Below are 17,695 nucleotides of genomic sequence, written 5' to 3' on the forward strand. Positions count from 1 at the left end.
TGATGAAATTCCACTGGATTCTGGGTCTGAGCTCCAAGAATCCGGGGGACAGCGAGTCAAGAGCAAGCAACTTCAGGCCTCCTTTTTCCTTTGGATACTGAGATGGGAATGTGTGGAGGGTCCAGCCCCCCAAACCAAAACCAAAACACCAAAGAAGAGCAATCAACCTCCGCAAGTGGTGCAGGTGAGAGTTGGGAAACCCATGGGGGACTGGGAGTATTAGCATCTGGTCCCCACCAAGTCAGAGTCTGAGTTCAAAAGAACCCAATACAAACATTTCAAGAGACATACAAATCTGGCTGTTAATGTGAAGGCGCCTAGTTTTAAATTTCAGGAACCAATTTTGAACTTTTCAGCCTGTGGGATGGATCCCGACCCCGGGAAACTGCACCCTCCATGGAAGAAGGTTTTTTGGATCTTATAAAAGTGAAAATGAAGGCTACACTAGCAGCTTCATTATGGGCTTGAGGGCCTTAGATGCCACAACTGCCCCCTTCTAGCAAGCGAACGTCAAGTGTGACCTCTGTCCAGCATCACCCTGGGGTTCTCTTCCACCAAAGACCACAGTTCCTGGTCATCGTCTTGTCCCCTGGGGCTGCCCGACTTCTGGTTTTTGCCTGTGTTCCCATGAAGTGTCAGTCTGGTTGCCCAGCTTCTCTGTGTCCACTCAGATGTATCCAGGAAATGGACTGAAATGTGCGCTGGGCAGGTGCTTGCTTGTGATCTGTGTTTTGTGGGCAATGCAGGAGCTATTGATTTAAGCGGACGCCATGAAACTTTGAAAAGACACACAGGAGAAGACTCGACCATGGCTGGAAGGCAGAAGGTATCATCTCGTATTTGGAGATACTGCATATTGTTCAGCCCAGGTCATAAATGCTGGGACTGAGCTATGTCATATGATGAAGATAGACTTGGCTGTACAATCGTGGAGATTTGGGTTCTAACATGAAAACCAACACAACCATGTATTTTCTGAGTGACATAGAGCACCTCCCTTCCCATCTCTGGTTCCATGAAATGCAAAAGCAAATCCAAAAACAAGACACCAACAAATAAAAACAAACAAACAAACAACCCTTGGCTTAATGAAGTCAGTGAGTTCCCAAACCAGTCACCTACAAATGGGTTTTGCAAATTCCCAGCATATTTCTGAGCCACTGTATTACTGTTTCAATATTTATACTGAAAGATCACTTTGAAAACTTTAATAGTTATCTTTGAATGAACTTCTAGATCTTGCTATATGTATTAAAGTGACACGCATCGACACACATCAGTGTGCTTGTCAGGTTCTAACAGGAAGAAATGGAACATTAAGATGAGGTCATTTCAAGGGGATTGTTTTAGTCAGATTTTTTTTGCCACTGTGACCAAAAAACCTGACAAGAATAATTTTAGAGAAGGAAAACTTAACTTGGGGCTCACAGTTGCCGAGATCTCTGTCCACAGATGGCCGACTCCATTGCTGGGCCACAGGAGAGGTGGAAGGGTGTGGCAGAGAAGGTGGCACCAGGAAGCTGAGAGAGGGCTCTGCTCACCAGGAACAAAATGTGCACCTCAGAGGGACACCCCCAGTGAGCTACCTCCTCCAGCCACAGCCACCTGCCTACAGTCACCACCCAGCTAATCCACTCAAGTAGATTAATGCAGGCATTGAATCAAGGCTCTCATAACCCAATCCTTCACCCTGAACTTCCTTGCATTGTCTCCCAGATGAGCTTTTAGAGGACACTTCATATTTATACCATAGCAGGGTTTGATTGACAGGTCCCATAGCTTGGATGCTACAGACATGATGCCTCACGAGGTCCCCAGGAATGAGGGAGGGAGAGGTCCTGAGAATGTGGAAGGAGAGCAGGTGTGCCAATCGGCCACCAGGGGACACAGCCCGCCTACAGTGGGCTTCCCTGGAGAAGTCAGGGGAGTGACCTCTGACCACACTCTCCTTTCTTTTGGTCTAGCCTGTGGTCCAAAGCCCCAAGGAAGACAAAGAGCCTGGAAGCTCCTGGTGTGCATTGTGGTTGTCCTCCCAGGGCAGAGGGCGGGTTGCAGAAGGGTGGGAAGCCAGGGGGCATCCAAGAGCAGAGGTCCCAGCAGATGGTAGCTGGGAGAGGTGTGTGGGTGCTGCTCGGACCTTGGGAGCCACTCTATCTTTGCAAAAAAGGCAGAGAAATGTAACCATGTAAAACAGATTGTCTCCACGGTGACACCAAAATGATCAAAGAACCGCATCCTCACTATGTGACACAGGCTTCTGAATGCCATGTTCATGGCCATGTGTGCCCTCAGTTTGGGAAACTCTGGGCTTTGTGATCTCTAAGTTCTACCTCATATCCCTTGCCCTCTTCTATGGCAGATAAAAATATGGTAGTGAGATAACCCTTTCTACACTACTAGAAATCTTGATCATAAGTTGGAATAGTCCAGGTCCCAAAACATCTGGAAAGAACTGGAAACGATCCCCAACAGTTCAGGGTCTTTCAGAGAATTACATGGGATAGCAACGTGCTACCGTTCAACAATACATATGGCTTCCTTCATGATGTGAGACACTTTTTACTCAAACTATAATCATTCTCTTTTCTCCATAAAAATCTGCACAAGGACCTGGGCCTTTTTCTCTGGCTTCAGACATTGAAGATGACTGCATGGGAGCCGCTTAGAAGGGATCACATTAGAGGTCTGCACAATAAAACAGCTTGGAGTCCCTGATGGATCCATTCATAGATGTTTATGAGTGTTGGGGTGGGTCAGGTTTAAAAAAGTATAGGCTCCTGCAAGCCTCACAATCAATCACTGCTCCACCTGTCCCTCCCACACTGCTGCCCCATCTAGGGACTGATGAGCACCTTCTCCCAGACCACACTCATCACTGACTCCTGACATATAGGCCTTTCTTTCTGCATTGCACACTAGCAAATCCATTTGTGCCTCAGGGCCTTTGCACTTCTGGACCACTTTCTAGGTGACTCTTTCCTAGATCAAAGTTCAACAAACTATGACCTGGGACCAGATTTGTGCAGCTGACTGCTTTTGTAAAGTTTTATTGGGGTCATAATAATACTCTCCATGAAGTATTGTTTATGGCATCCTTCACAACACAGTGTCATTCTGACAGACCGGATGACCAGCAAAGCCAACCATATTTACTGTTTGACACTTTACCGAAATGCTTGCTGTCCCCTGCCCTAAATTATCACGATTGACTTTTTTTTCCCAAGCACAGGGCTTAAAGGAGCTGCCTCCCAACAGATGCCTCCCGCAACACCCCCTCTCCCTTTCACATCTCCACGTGAAACACCCCGTGAGGCTTCTTTGTGGGATTATCTGATTTCTTGAGAAAATACAGAAATGTAATTTTTAATGTCAAATTCCTCCCCTTTCCCACACATACTGAGAGAAAATGAAGAAAACATTTAAGACCAAAATGCATATTCAGGCCATATTGCACCAGCAGGAACCTGTGTGCGAGCCCTGGCCCCTGGGGGCCAGCACCAGCTCTGCTGGGCTCAGCAAGCACCCTGGGGTTCTTGGTCTGACCCCTTAAAGGGCAGAGGGGAGGGGAGAAGATGCTGCTCTGTGTCCTGATTACAGCCAGCAACCAAGGGAGTGACTGCAGGTGAGTCCTCCTCCCCAGAATCGCACACCAAGATGGCCATGGCCCAGGCCAGGGGGAGGAATGGGAGGCAGGCCCAGCTCCTCTGTGCAGCCCCAGGCTGTGGTGGACATCCAGGGTCATCAGCACACTCAGCCCCCACCCGTGTCCCCCAGCAGCCTGGATGGACCCTTCCTGCCCAGCAATGCAGGCACCCGGAGCTCCCCCGAGATGGAGCTCAAACTCAGCCAAGAGCCATGTCTCCTGAAAGGCCAGCTCTTGTCCCTCCATCCCCCAGTCACTCTGCAGCACTGTTCTGGCCACATTTGGTTTTCTCTAGGACCAGGCATCGTCTGCAAGGCACGGGGTTGGCATCCAATCAACACTCCTCGGTTGAATGAAGGGCATCAAATGGAGGCAGGTAAAAGCCAGGTCCTGCTGAGACCCAGAAACTGCACTTACAGCAGTGCAGGACCGAAACCCCAGGTCTCTCTCCTGCCCAGGGACTCACTGAACCAGCAGGGTCATCAGAACCTGTTTCCTCTGTTCAGAGCAACTCTGCTCTGCCTCCCAACTGTGCCCATCACTTCCCCAGTGCAGGACACTCTGTGTGCTTATGAGGGAGCACTGGTCACCACGTTCTGGCTGGGACTGTGGGGATGGTCTTCTCAATCTCAGCAATTGTGCCATTTCTTTAATTATCAGGCCAATGACTGGGTTCTCCTAATTAAAGAAGATAGTGCAGTCAGCTTTCAATTTTGAACTCATGGAAAGAAAGCTCTCTACTGGGCCTAGAAGCAGTGCATCAGCTGGTTTATTCTCCTAATGGAATTTTACCCTCTTCCCCCACTTGTAATTGAGACCACTCTTAATTAAAGGCAGGCCGGTTGGGCAGTAATGGAAACATCGCTGCTCACCTGGAATACTCTTGCTGGAGGCTCCTCTGTGCGTGGTGTGTCCAGGCCCCACCTCCTTGGTACCTAAGAATACAGAGAAAAACCGATTTAAACCTCATGAGGTCAACTGGACTCACAGAGTTTAGGGAAGTAAGCCATGCATGTGGGCCACCCAGAGGGCTTGCGGCATGAATCCAGGGTGTTATAATGTCAAGCTTTCTGCCTTTAATAATTAATGGACTGAATCATGCCAGTAAACAACACAATTTTCCAAAAATGTTTTCAGGAGAAAACTTTCCTCTGCAATGCACATCTAGTATGTGACAGAGCCCACGGGAGCTTTGAGCTTTAGAAGGAATAGCTACCCCATGCACAGCCCTAAGGGAATGGGTAGCCTATTTTATTTTAGCATTAGCATCGCATGAAGAGGACCCCCGTGATAACTTGCATGGCAGTCTCTTTTGCTCTTCCCAACCCTGTGTGAAAGATATAATGAGCATCAGATTTCAGAGATGAGAAAGCAGATGCTCCGTGGTGTTAACTTGTCTAAGGTCTCACAACCAGTGAGAGCCCAGGAGGACATCCAAATCCAGAGCCCTCAACTTGTGTCCAGTGACTCTTGCACTTCACCACCTCCCCAGAGGACCCATAAATCTGAATCCCATTGCTATTGGTGTGTTTCAGGAGGGATCTGCTTAATGCATTTAGGGTGAAGTAATTGAACCATATTGGGGTGTATGTAGGTTCCTAAGATGTTTTTTTAAAATATTTACAACCAATTGGGGAAAATGGTGAGGCAGACCTAGGCAGCCACCCTCAGTGTCTCCACAGCCCAGAGATGAAGCAGCGAAAGCACAGCTGACCAGAGAGCCTCTGTCTGATTTAGGCAAACACAGGTCAATGATGGACACCCTCTCCCTGTCATTGTGAAGGGTAAAGCCCTGTGAACTGCAGCAGCCAGGTTGGAGCCCCTGTGCCACAGACGTCCCACAGAGAGCCTGCACCCACAGGACCCACAGTTGCAGAGAGCCACCAAGTGCTTAGATAACATTCTGCAGACAAGTGGCAGCAAGGTGAGCAGGCGGTCAGTGATTCAGCAGTAAGAGCTCAGACGCAGGCTCCAGCACCTCAGGGAGGATGCGCAGCTGGACGTCCCAGGGTTGCCAGTTCACTCAATTCTCATTGAAATGCACAGGTCCACAGAAGGCATTTTCTGAGGATAAACCCACATAGTCTGCATGGGGAACCTCAGGCACCCAACACTATACCTCATAAAGGGGCTTACAGAGGAGCACATGTTGGTGCAGGAGACTCACTTTACAGACAACGCATTCATGGACTGAAGGTAAAAGGGTGAAAAAATTGTGCCATACAAATAGGGAACAAAAGCAAGCAGAGATAGCTACTCTCACATCTGGCCACTAAGAATTTATACCAAAATTATTCAGAATAGGAAAAGAGTGTCACTGTGTGCTGGTTAAATGAATCATCCAAAAATAAGATGTGATCATTGTAAATATTTGTGCCCTAAACACAAGTACATCTACATACATAAAACACACCCTACTCAACATAAAGAATCAAATAGACTACAGAACAATAAAACAGGGTGATTTCAACACACTTATTTCACCACTGTATAAATCATAAACTATGTAAACTCTCATCAGAACTTAAAAAGTTCTCTTAATCAAATGGACCTAACAGATGTCTACAGAATATTCCATTCTGATTGTGTTTTCCTCTCAACATCATATGGAACTGCTCTTAAATAGATCATATTTTAGACCCTAAGCAAGTCTTATCAGATACAAAGGATAAATAATTCCTTGCATCCTAGAATAGAATGGAATTAGAAATCAATGACAAGACAAAATGCAGAAACCATTTTAACTCCTGGAGATTAAATAATACTCTTTTAAATGAGGAATTGATTATAGAAAAAATCAGGGGTAAAGTAAAAATTCTTGGAAAAATGAAAACAGAAATACAACTTATCAAATCTCTGGGACAGTATGAAGGCAGTTCTAAGAGGAAAGTTGATAGCAGTTTGAAATCCAGAGGCTCACTAGGAGTTATTTTGAAAATTTATACTCCAATAAGCTGAAAAATCTAGAAGATGTTGAAAAATCTGTAGAACATATAACCCGACCAAATTGATCATGAGGATATAGCAAACCTAAACCGACCAATGTCAAGCAATTAAATTGAAGCAGCAGTTAAAAGCCTTTCAACAAAAAATGTCCAGGGCCAGTTGGATTCTCAAAAAAGATCTAAGAGACCATTTATTTATGTAGATACTGGGGGTTGAAGCCAGGAGTTTTACCACAAAGCTACATCCCAGATCTTTTTTAAATATTTCTTTTTTTTTTTATTTTGGGTCAAAGTCTTGTTAGGTTGCTTAGGGCCTCACTGAGTTGCTAAACCTGGCGTCAATTTGTGATCCTCCTGCCTCAGCCTCCCAAAGCTGTTGGGATTACAGGCATTTTTCCACCACGCTTGGCTCTTATACCAGACTCTTAAAGAAAAACTGATGTCAATTCTCCTCAAATTATCATATGAAATAGGGAGGGAACATTCCCAAATTCATTCTGTGAAGCCAGAGTCACCCTGATACTTCAAATCAGGCAAAAATTCACATCAAGGAAAAAAAAAAAGAGAGAACACTATAGACCAATATCTGTATTGAATATAGCTGCAAAAACCCTTAATAGAATATTGGCAAACTGTGTTCAAAAGCACATTAAGAAGACAGCACAGGGCTGGGGATGTGGCTCAAGCAGTAACACGCTCGCCTGGCCTGCGTGGGGCACTGGGTTCGATCCTCAGCACCACATAAAAAATAAAAATAAAGATGTTGTGTCCACCGAAAACTGAAAAATGAATATTAAAAAAAATTCTCTCTGTCTCTTCTCTCTCTCTCTCTCTCTCTCTCTCTCTCTCTCTCTCTTCTCTTCTCTTCTCTCTCTCTCTCTCTAAAAAAAAAAAAAAGGAAGAAGATAGCACAACATGATCAAGTGGGTTCCATTCCAGGTATGGAAAGTTGGTTCAACAGACACAAATCAATACATGTTATTCACCGCAAAAATAGAATTAAGGACAAGAATCATATGATTATCTCAACAGACGCAGAAACAAAGCCTTTAACAAAATCCACAACCTATCCATGTTAAAAACACCAAGAAACTAGGAGTATGAGGAAGTTATCTCAACCCTGCAAGGGCTATAGACACAGCAAACCCAAAACCAACATCATGCTGGATGGAGAGAACTGAAAGCATTTACTCTAAAACAAGGAACAGACTTTTATGATTACATCAACATGAGCCCCAATATTATGTACAGCTATAATGCACTAATAGAAAAATCAGTAAAATCATTTACAACCTCAGTTCCTCTTTTGCTTGAGGTTTGTGATTTACATTTACATTTCTATCAGTCTGGATTGTTTTGGTCTAAAACTGACAGTGCTCTTCGACCATAAGCAGAGACAACATAGTAATTCTATCAGATTTTTGAGTGTTCCATGAATGTGCTTTAATCCAAGCTCAGCAGTTGCCTCACCCCTTGATGCCACAAGCTCGGCACCCTGTCCTGTAGAGTATTACCTGAGAACAGCGTCCAAAGACAATAAACCCAGAACGGGAACCCGCAGACAAGAAAGTCCTAGGACCTAGCCGTGCTGGACATCACTACAAAGATGTGCAGTGTCTACTTTGAAGGAAGGAGAGTTAAGACTATAAATAACCAACAGGCACAACAACGTGTGATTCCTGCACTTGAGGTGTTGGGAGTGCATTTAAATACATTTGTGTCCTGGCTTTCTCCTCCAGTGACTGAACTTGCTGTCCTTGCTGTGACAACTCCCTGGGGACATAAGCTACGCTGGTGGACCCAGGAGCAGGGCATCATCTCGAGCACTGTCTCAACAGAGGCTCCCACAGCAGTGCCCCAGCTTCCAGGAGAAACCACCCTGGGACATGTGTTCTGCTCCCCAGGAGCTGATGGTTCCCGTAAGGTGTCTCAGGAGCTGGCCTGGCCTTGGCTCTGAGCGTGGTTCTCCTGTGGACCCAGGGTGCTGCTGGGGCTCCTCAGGCCTCGGCCTTCGGCATTAACAAGACACAAGGCCTGGCCACACCTCCACCTGCTTTTCCCTCCCCTCCTTCCTGTCACTCAGGAGCTACCTAGTCAGGGAGCACTAAGGACTCAGTACTCTGATGGGCTCTGTCTTCCAGGAGCTGAGCAGAAACAAAGAGTGCCGCCATCCTGATGGCATTTGCAGTCCAGTAGCAGAAATGGGCATAGAGCAAGGAGTCAGCAGATGGGTGAACTTACCACTTATGGGACAGAGGACCCCTATGGGTGGAGTCTCATCCAGGAGGGGAGAAGCTGGAGGAGCTGAAGCCTGAGCTGAGCTCTGGAGTGAGGGTCAGTGGCCAGGTGTGAGAGAGGAGAAGGACATGACAAGACAAGGGACAACAGGTCCCAAGGCCCTGAGGCTCTGGCTGAGGCCCCTTCCAAGGCACTGAACCCAATCCTGTTCCCACCCACTCTCCCTCCCTCTTTCCTTCCTTCCTTCCTTCCTTCCTTCCTTCCTTCCTTCCTTCCTTCCTTCCTTCCTTCCTTCCTTCCTTCCTTCCCAGTTTGTTTCCTCTGAAGGGGGAGGCAATTAGAGTCTGTCTCGGTGACTCATTACTATGACAAGTCTTTTTGTTTTTAATGTAATGTTGGTAAAATGCATGACGCCCATTCACCAGCATAGCTATTGGGGTGTATGGTTGGGTAGCGTGGAGTGCATTACCACCATGGGCACCCCCTACCACCTACCCCCGGGGTCTCCTCGGTCTTGCAGAACTGAAGCTGCACACCCCTGAACAGTAGCTGCCCGTCTCCCACCGCCCAGCCCTGGGTCCCACCTACACACTTCCCACCACTGTGAGTGTGGCCACTCTAGCTAGCGGAATCCACGGCACTTGGCTTCTGTGTCCAGCGTAGTTCACCTCCTGCAGTCCCCTGATGTTCGTCCATGCAGCAGGGACATGGTGGATGTCCACACTTGGCCACTTGGCTGAGGACCCAGGGGTCTCTGGAAAGGGTCCTCAGATCCCTGCACGTCTGTGGTTCCCAACTCCATCTCCCCTTCTCGCCCCCCTCGTCCTCAATGTTCTCTACTCCCCTTGAGACACGGCAAAAAAAGGTGAAGGTTGTCCACTGCAATATGTCCAAACACCTTAATGCACACACACATGCATGTGTGTGTGGAGTGTGTGTGTGTGTGTGAGTGATATTAATCTTTTATTTTGCTTAAGTAGAATATTCTGCAATGCTTGAAAGATAGTCCTCTGCTGTGCCCAGCATCTCCTGTGGCAGCCATAGGGCTCACTTCCACCACAAACAACTCAATGCTGGCCAACTGGTGTCCAAGCTCAAGGGATGCTCAGTGGGCCTCATGATCTTGGCACCAACCTCTCTGTGGAGCTAGGACTCCCTCATTGCACAGTGGCTTCTGAGTGAAGGTGTACCTGGAGATCCAGGGGGAAGCCTTCATGATGTGGCCATAGAAGTCACAAGCCATGATTCAGCCAGAACGTGGGCCCCCAGTTCAAGGGAGTGGAAGACAGAGTCCTCAGGCAGAGGAGCATTCAAACCAAATTGTGAGGAGAATATGTCAGGAGTTAGAAGTCATACGGACAACTTTCGAAAATATACCATTCTAAAGGTATTAAAAAGCTCATCCTTTGAAGTCAACCATGTAACTCAGAAACTCAGGGTCTTTAGAAGCAGGAAAACTGTTTCATAGGCCCATTCTAGACTTAATTATGGAGAACTGTGTGGAGCTTTCAAAAAAAGCTAGAAATATCACCACTGTATGGCCAGCAACACCACCACGGGGAAATGACATGTCAGAGAGACACCTGAAGGCCCAAGTTTACCGAAGCATCGTTCCCAACTGCCAAGATGTGAAATCAACCTGGGTGTCCGCTGATGAATGAATGGAGCAAGAACATCCTGTGTATATGCACAGTGGGATGTCAGTTGGTCATTAAAAAAGAATGAAATCTTGTCATTTGTGCCAACATGGATGAGTTTGGGAGATATTATTTTAAATGAAATAAGCCAAGCATGGAGGACAAGGCCAGATGTTCCCATTTATATACGAAACTAAGAAAGTCAACCTCATGGAAGTGAGTGGTTTACAGGGACTGGGAAGGGAGTGAAGAAGCGAGAGAGAGAGAGTGATTAATGGGCACAGGAGTGCAGCTGGGTGGCGGAAGGTGTCTGTGGTCCATAGCACAGTACAGCAATCACAAGTAATCGTATTTCAAAATAGCCACTGGAGAGGATCTGGAATGTTCCCGAAACACAGAAATGACCAATGTCTGAGGTGACACATGTACCAATTATTCCAATCCCATCATTACACACCACCTATATGTACTGAGATATCACACTGTCCCCCATACATAGGTTCAATTATTGTAAGGAGATAAAAAAATGTAAGGAGATAAAAAAAGAAAACTTAGCTTCTAAAGATTTTAGTTTGCAGAAGGAAAATAAATTAAAAAGTAAGATAGTCTTGTTTTAATTGTCCAGTAGACTAAAAACCCCCTCTCCTTGAGATGGAAACAAAGAAAGCTGTTTTGCAGGCCAGAATACCAAAGCCCCGTGACCACAAAGGGAAGACAAGCAGAAAGAGCAAGGATCTCAAGGGCATGAGGGTGCAGGCAGGTGGCATCCATGAAGAAAACTGAGGTGTGGGAGAGGAAATGCACCAAGTCACCCCCACTCGCAATCATCTAGACAGGCCAGGTGGAAGACGCTTTCCCCTTGTACCATTCAAGAAAGATATGAGGTGGTGTGGAATCGGATGCTGGAAATGATGTTAAAATAGAAAACAGAAGCATTTGCATATCCAGAAAGAACACGTGGGCTGGAGGAGTGTCACCAGGTAGCTTTCTCTCTCAAAACATGATTTCTAAATCTGTAGCTAGTGCTCTTTGGAACCAGGGTCACTCAACTACTTACCTCTATTTCCTCAAAATCAAAACAGCTCTTTCTATTGAGAGTCCTTCCAGGTGGAATCCTATCTTGCTCATCTGGTCTGCTTGGAGTCCACAGTTATCACTCCACAGGTAGCTCCCTATGCCATCTCTGACCTGGGCTGTAATAACAATGGCAGCAAGTCAGGGTTCATAGACCACGTGACTCAGTCCCCACCAGACGGAGGTTCCTCAACAGCTCAGATGGACAAAGTCATACCATCCACGGATCTGGTAGTGAGTGACAGGTCCCCAACTAGATTTCCACCTCCCCAATGTTTTCAGAAATTTTCCTTCTTATTTACATCCAGCTTATTTCTCACTTTCCTGAGTAATGAGTTGATGAGCATTGAGCATCATGTCCATGCTACCTAACAGAAGTCTCCAGATAAATAAGACACTCTCTGCTTCTAGTACCTGGCTGCCCTCTGAACATGACTGGGAGCATGACTTTTTTGAATTCCAATTGCTCTTCCTTTTCAGAGTTGAAGCCACCAAGAAGCAGAGCACACCAGCAGCTGTTGGGAAGCTGACTCCATCTCCACCTGAAATTGCTCTAGACACATGCCTTTCTGACTGCATTCTGTTGGATCTGAATGACAGCTGATCACTTAAGCTTGCATGTGAAATGAATACTTGAAGTCTGAGGCTTGGAAAAGTGCATGCTTTCTCCTTGTCTTGATGAACAATTCCCCTCTGGTGGATTCTTTTACGGACAGCTCGATGAGCACACAGAGGTGTAAAATGATATGAACCAGACTTTGTAATTTTTAGACTTTGTAATTGATCTATGGGACCCCAAGGTTTGAAATTAGCTGGAGCATCCTCTCTGCCAACAAATGAGAAAGATTGGGTGACTCATGTCCTTTGATCAGAGGGAGGCAATAAAACTGCCTTGTGTGGTGTGGTTCTCAGGGAAGGACTCATCTCTAGGATCAATACCAGGAAAGGCCTGTCAGTCATTGCTCAAACTGAGTCATAGTTCAGTTGCTCACCCTGGTCCAGCCCTGCTTCCCACTGGGGGTCTGCCTGCTCCTACAGGGCTGGCATATTTTTTGAATCCTCACCTAATTCACCATTTAAAATTCACTGTGTTCACCTTGGGCTCCCCTTCTGACCCAGGAGCAGGGTTGCTATCCAAAGGCCCTGTGACTTTGACTCCTGGAGTCCCAGGAAGAGAAATCTGTTTCCTTACAATGCTTTGCTCTTTCCTGTTGAGAAGTCACTGCTTTGTCACAAGGGAACCTGCTCCACTGTTCTCACTGGTCCTGCAGCCACCTCCCATGTGGACCTGGCTGGGTTTTTCCATTTACAGCTCATCTTCTCCTGTAGCTAGGGGACAGGGACTGTATGGCTGGACAGGTTTGCAGGTGGATTTTGCTTTGAAACAAGGACTGAGGTATTTTCCATGCTGAGGAATAAACCCAGGAGCTGTGCCACAGGATTTGGGTACCTTATTCTATATCTTTTAGAATTCAGTGTTAAGGGACAGGCTTTTGGGGTGATGTAGCAAGTAGTAATTGAAATCATAATGGTCTCAGCTTCATGCCAAGGGAAAATTCATAATCCTTAATCATGGAATAGAAAAATGATACTTCCTCAATGCCAGTCCCAAATGTAGATATTTTGCCCTTGTAATTAAAATGTTAATAGCAATAACGGGTGTGGAGATGCTCAGGAGGTGGCAAAAAATGATTAATCAAATCCAAATGTAACGTTGTATCCCCACTGTGGAAGTCTAGGACTTGGCAGATGCTGTGTACAACCCTGCCTTTCAGAAGAACCTTAAGTAGTTCCCCAAGAATCACAGATTCTGCCTGGGCTTTGCTTAAACACGAGGTGCAAATATTACTTGTGTGTTATCTTTTTTTGCTGTAAAAGATTAATCCTGTGTGTGTGACTATTTCACAACAATTTCAATTGAATGAGTTGATGCAAGAAGGTGACCTCCTGTTGGAAGTAGAGGTCAATTTGTTGGCAATTTGACCATGTCCCAACTCAAGCTCTCTGCTCCCAACCTGGGCTTTCTGTTACCCAAGCCCTGAGAATTTGTCTCATGTAATTTTCCTTTTTTTTTTTTTTTAAGATTGTATAAAATGAGAAGTTAAATTTGGTTCCAGTTACTCCACAAAGACCAGATAATCTCAAACACAAATCATCTACTTGGAAAATCTGTTGAGTCCTCTTTCATTCACTTATCACCTATTTACAAAGTGCTTGGGTGAAGGCTCAGAGGGGATCCAACCACACACACACTTCCCTGAGGACTAGGAGGCTGCTGCTGGTTGGTGGGAGGAGCTTCCCCTTGCTCACCGCTTCTTTCCTGCCCCACCTTCTGTTCCATGTCTGTCCATACTAATATGGTGGCAAATGTCCTGAAACCCATAGAAAATATACGGTACATTGTTGGTGTGTTTTTTATATAAATCATGGTGCTTGGACTCTTGTCCTATTTCTAAAATATTTAACTTGGTACCAATTTGAGATCTATCCATGCCATATATACTCCTCTGTGATTGTTCAGGCTGACCAGATGTACTGACATCTAAAATACGGTCTTCGTCCACTGAAGGACCATGGTCATGCAGTAACATGAGGAAGGGATAATCAGGGCAGAACTTGAGGCAATGGCCCTGATCCCAGGGCAGGCCTGGATACTTGCTTTTCTTTCTCTCTCTCTCTTTTTTCCCTTCCCTCCCTCCTTACTTCTTGTGTTGGTGCTAGGGTCAAACCAGAGCTTTGCATACACTAAGCAGGTGCTCTGCCTCTGAGCTGCACCTCAGCCCCTGGACTCCTGCTTTTCATCCTTCAATACGCAGCTGTCTTTGGTCAGAAGCACTGTCACCCCTTGTCCCCATGCACATACATCTTCATTCATAGTATCCTCTCTTCCCACATCTAAACATCTCAGCTGAACACATGACAGGTCTCCAATGCAGAGAACCCTGACCTCCTTTTTCATTACTGTTCCCCTGAAAAGCCTCAGAACATTTCTTAATCAGCTCATGTATCATTTAGATAAAACAGATACACAGGATACCTGTTGCAGACACATATATATACCAGGGCTGCATACCTAGGAAATGTAAGAGTTCTCACGTCCAAGGAGGCACAGTCCCTTAAAAGTGCAAGATTGCAAGCAGCTTTTGCATTTGTGTGGGCAGTGCTAGGAGGAGCTTTCCCCCTGCTGACCTGAGCATCTCACAGGCTCAGCCAGCAAGTCTCTTCCCTCATCCACCAGAACCTCTTCCTACCTCATGGGAAATTCAAGGCTTCCAGCCCTGACCGGCTCTCTGTAACTCCTCATTCTGCTCCCCATGTATACCTTGGACAGAAGCTATTCCTGTGACTGTGATGTCTTCCTGCTAGAACATGAGAATTTCAAGGGACGGCACTTTAGTTATTACTCTAGTCTCTCTGCTTAGCAAAGACTTACTGAATGTTTTCAGAAAGATTTAGCTGCACATAAATATCAAGCTCATCCGATAGGAACCAGGGGACAATCAGCACTGACCTTCCAAAGGGACAATTTCCAAGTCATCATTATGATGATAAGGTCTTTCATGCCATGCAATTAACCACACACACAAGCATGCGGATATCAGCACTGAGCAGCACATCCACTGTCAGGCTACATGTTTGATGATTGCAACCATCAAATCACCACAGCTTAAGTCAAAGCCACAGACCATTTCTCTTTGTAAAGGGACAATAAAGGAAAGAAAAGTGAAACCAAAACTGAACCCTAGGAATGCAGTGGGACTGATCCAGTCCTCAAAATGTGCTGCCTCACAGTGGAGAGCCACAATCGAATCTGTGTCTGCGAATGCAAAGAAGAGGCAAACCACGGGGTGCATCTGGATCATCTGAAACTACAGGACAGATATCCTCTATAACTTCAGAGCTGAGATAGGATAAGGTGGTTCATGCCTATAATCCCAGTGGCTTGGGAGGCTGAGGCAGAAGGATTGCTGCTGCAGTCTGGCTGGGCACAATTCAGGAGCCACTTGTCAAAAGAAATGAACTTTATTTTTAGAACACACACACCACACCACACAGTTCCTCAGGAAAAACCCTCAGAGCCCAACTGCCACAACCGGCTTCCCACAAGCCTCTCAACCTCCCCCACTCCTCCTGCTCTTGAGGCTGATTGGCAGGGTCCCATGGGCAGAGCCAAAAAAAGTCCCCCAATGAGCAGCTCTGTGGTCTGAAAGGGCAGGGAAACAGCCCAATGAGCATCACCTCAGAGGAGCCAATCAGTTGGCAGCCAAAAGTTTGCTGGGGCCCCTTTGGCTGTGGCTCTCACAGATTGCAAGTTCAAAGCCAGCCTCAGCAAAAGCAAGGTGCTAAGCAACTCAGTGAGACCCTGTCTCTAAATAAAATAAGGCTGGGAGTGTGGCTCAGTGGACAAGTGCCCCTGAGTTCAATCCCTAGTACCCCCCATCCCCCCTCAAAAAAAAAAAAGAAAGAAATGAGATAATACTAGCTTCTCTGTGGTCTCTAGGTAAGGAAACAGAAGCCCACCCCATCAACTGCAGACATTGAACTTAAGCTCATCTCTCTCCATGCTACAGCGGCCTAAACCCCCCAACACCATCCCTCAAGTCTACTTCTCTCTTCAAAAATTGACACAATTCTCCCTGAAAGGCGCTCTTCTCACTCAATGACAATTAGGAATACCAATGTGTTTTTGAGAGCTGCTGGAGGGGGAGAGGCAGAGAGGAGATTAAAACACATCTGTTTTCCTCATAACACTCAGACTTTATTTTGGAAATCCCATTAAAAATTCAAGTAAACATAAAGCCTTGAGTAATTATAATTTCCAACATTTACTAGGACCTAATTATTTGTCAAGCCCAGTGCTGGGAATCTTCAGAGATTTTCTTGTTTAGTTCCCACTGCAATGCTGAGAGGCGGGGGTTCTTACCCCCTTGCACAGGTAAGGAAAGGGGGCCTCCTGAGCAAGCCCAGGGTCACCCAGAAGTAGCTGGGAGGAAGGAGAGGTCTCAACCTGGTTCAACTTACAAGCCTCTAATTCTTTGTCAATCAGAGATCTGCTGAGAGACCCACAATCACTGTACAGAGCCTCGAGGACTTTCCCACAAATATGCTTCTCATTTCCTTCTCTCCTTTCCTACAGGAGTCCCTTTCTCCTCCCCAACTGCAACAGCTCCCCCGCTCTTCTTACCTCCGATGGGAAAGGTGATTCCTCACACTTCTCTCCCTGGCCCATCGCTTTGGCCCATGCAAGGTGTCTTTGCCTCATGTCACATTCTTTCACTCAGATCCCTACTCAACATCTCAACATCCATGCCAGTCCCACTCAGGACCCCGGCCTTGTCAACACTCAGTCTTGTTGGGTTTGGATGTGCCCCACATCTCCCTTGTTCCAACGGAGCCTTGTTGTCCTCTGAGTGGTTCATTTCCTGAGTGCTTGCTGTTTTGTCTTGAGTTGATCACGTGTCTTCTGTGGGCAGGCGTCTGGGAGTGTAGGTGGTTTTCCATGCATCAATGGTTGATGTCACTCCCCACCCTCTGCCCTTTGTTAAACTCCTCCTTTGGTTCCTTTGGAAAAATCAGTTGTTCTATCCATTTGAACTTCCTGAAAGGCCAGGTTTTGCAGTCCTGGGATAGATGGCTGCTTTACTCCTGGGAATAACAGGGACAAAATCTCAAGAACTGAAACTGGCTTGCGATGACTGAGGATGCAGACGGAGGGAGGGGGGCAGATCACACAGAGTCCTACTACAGAGTCTGGGTTTCCCCTGCAGAGGCCACAGCAATGTCACAGTTCATCGCTATGTTAACATGAGGACAGCCTTGTGGACTCAGGGTGGAGAAGACATAAGCCTGGACAGGAGGGGGTGTGCCCACCATGGCCATTGCCATAGTCCAGGGAAGAGAGGAGGAGAGCCTGGGGTTTTGTGAGGGAGGAGGCAATGGATACCAATGAACACATCAGTGGACGGCTGGGAAGTGGAATGAATTGGGCTTGCTATTTGGTTAGGAAGGAAAGGAAGGAGAGAGAAAGATTTACAACAGTTTCTGCATTGCTCTCAGTGCCAGCTGTGTGGTTGCCTCTGTGCACGGCGGCTACGGTGAGGAGACTGTTTGTGGAGAGATGGAGAGCCCCGCCCCGCCTGATTGCTGAACACCTCCAA

The 17,695-nt window shown here is 46.5% G+C and overlaps 1 long non-coding RNA gene across 1 annotated transcript; it reads right to left on the reverse strand.

Moving 5' to 3' along the window:
* Positions 1 to 4,522: 4,522 nt before the first annotated feature.
* Positions 4,523 to 16,896, reverse strand: LOC114080871 (uncharacterized). The gene is made up of 3 exons (XR_003580671.2): positions 16,723 to 16,896; positions 11,521 to 11,656; positions 4,523 to 4,578 (listed from the first exon to the last, which is right to left on the reverse strand). It is a non-coding gene; the product is annotated as an uncharacterized lncRNA (long non-coding RNA).
* Between the last annotated feature and the right edge of the window lie 799 nt (positions 16,897 to 17,695).

This window comes from Marmota flaviventris, chromosome 1 (genome assembly GCF_047511675.1).
Source record: "Marmota flaviventris isolate mMarFla1 chromosome 1, mMarFla1.hap1, whole genome shotgun sequence".
Lineage (NCBI taxonomy): Eukaryota > Metazoa > Chordata > Mammalia > Rodentia > Sciuridae > Marmota > Marmota flaviventris.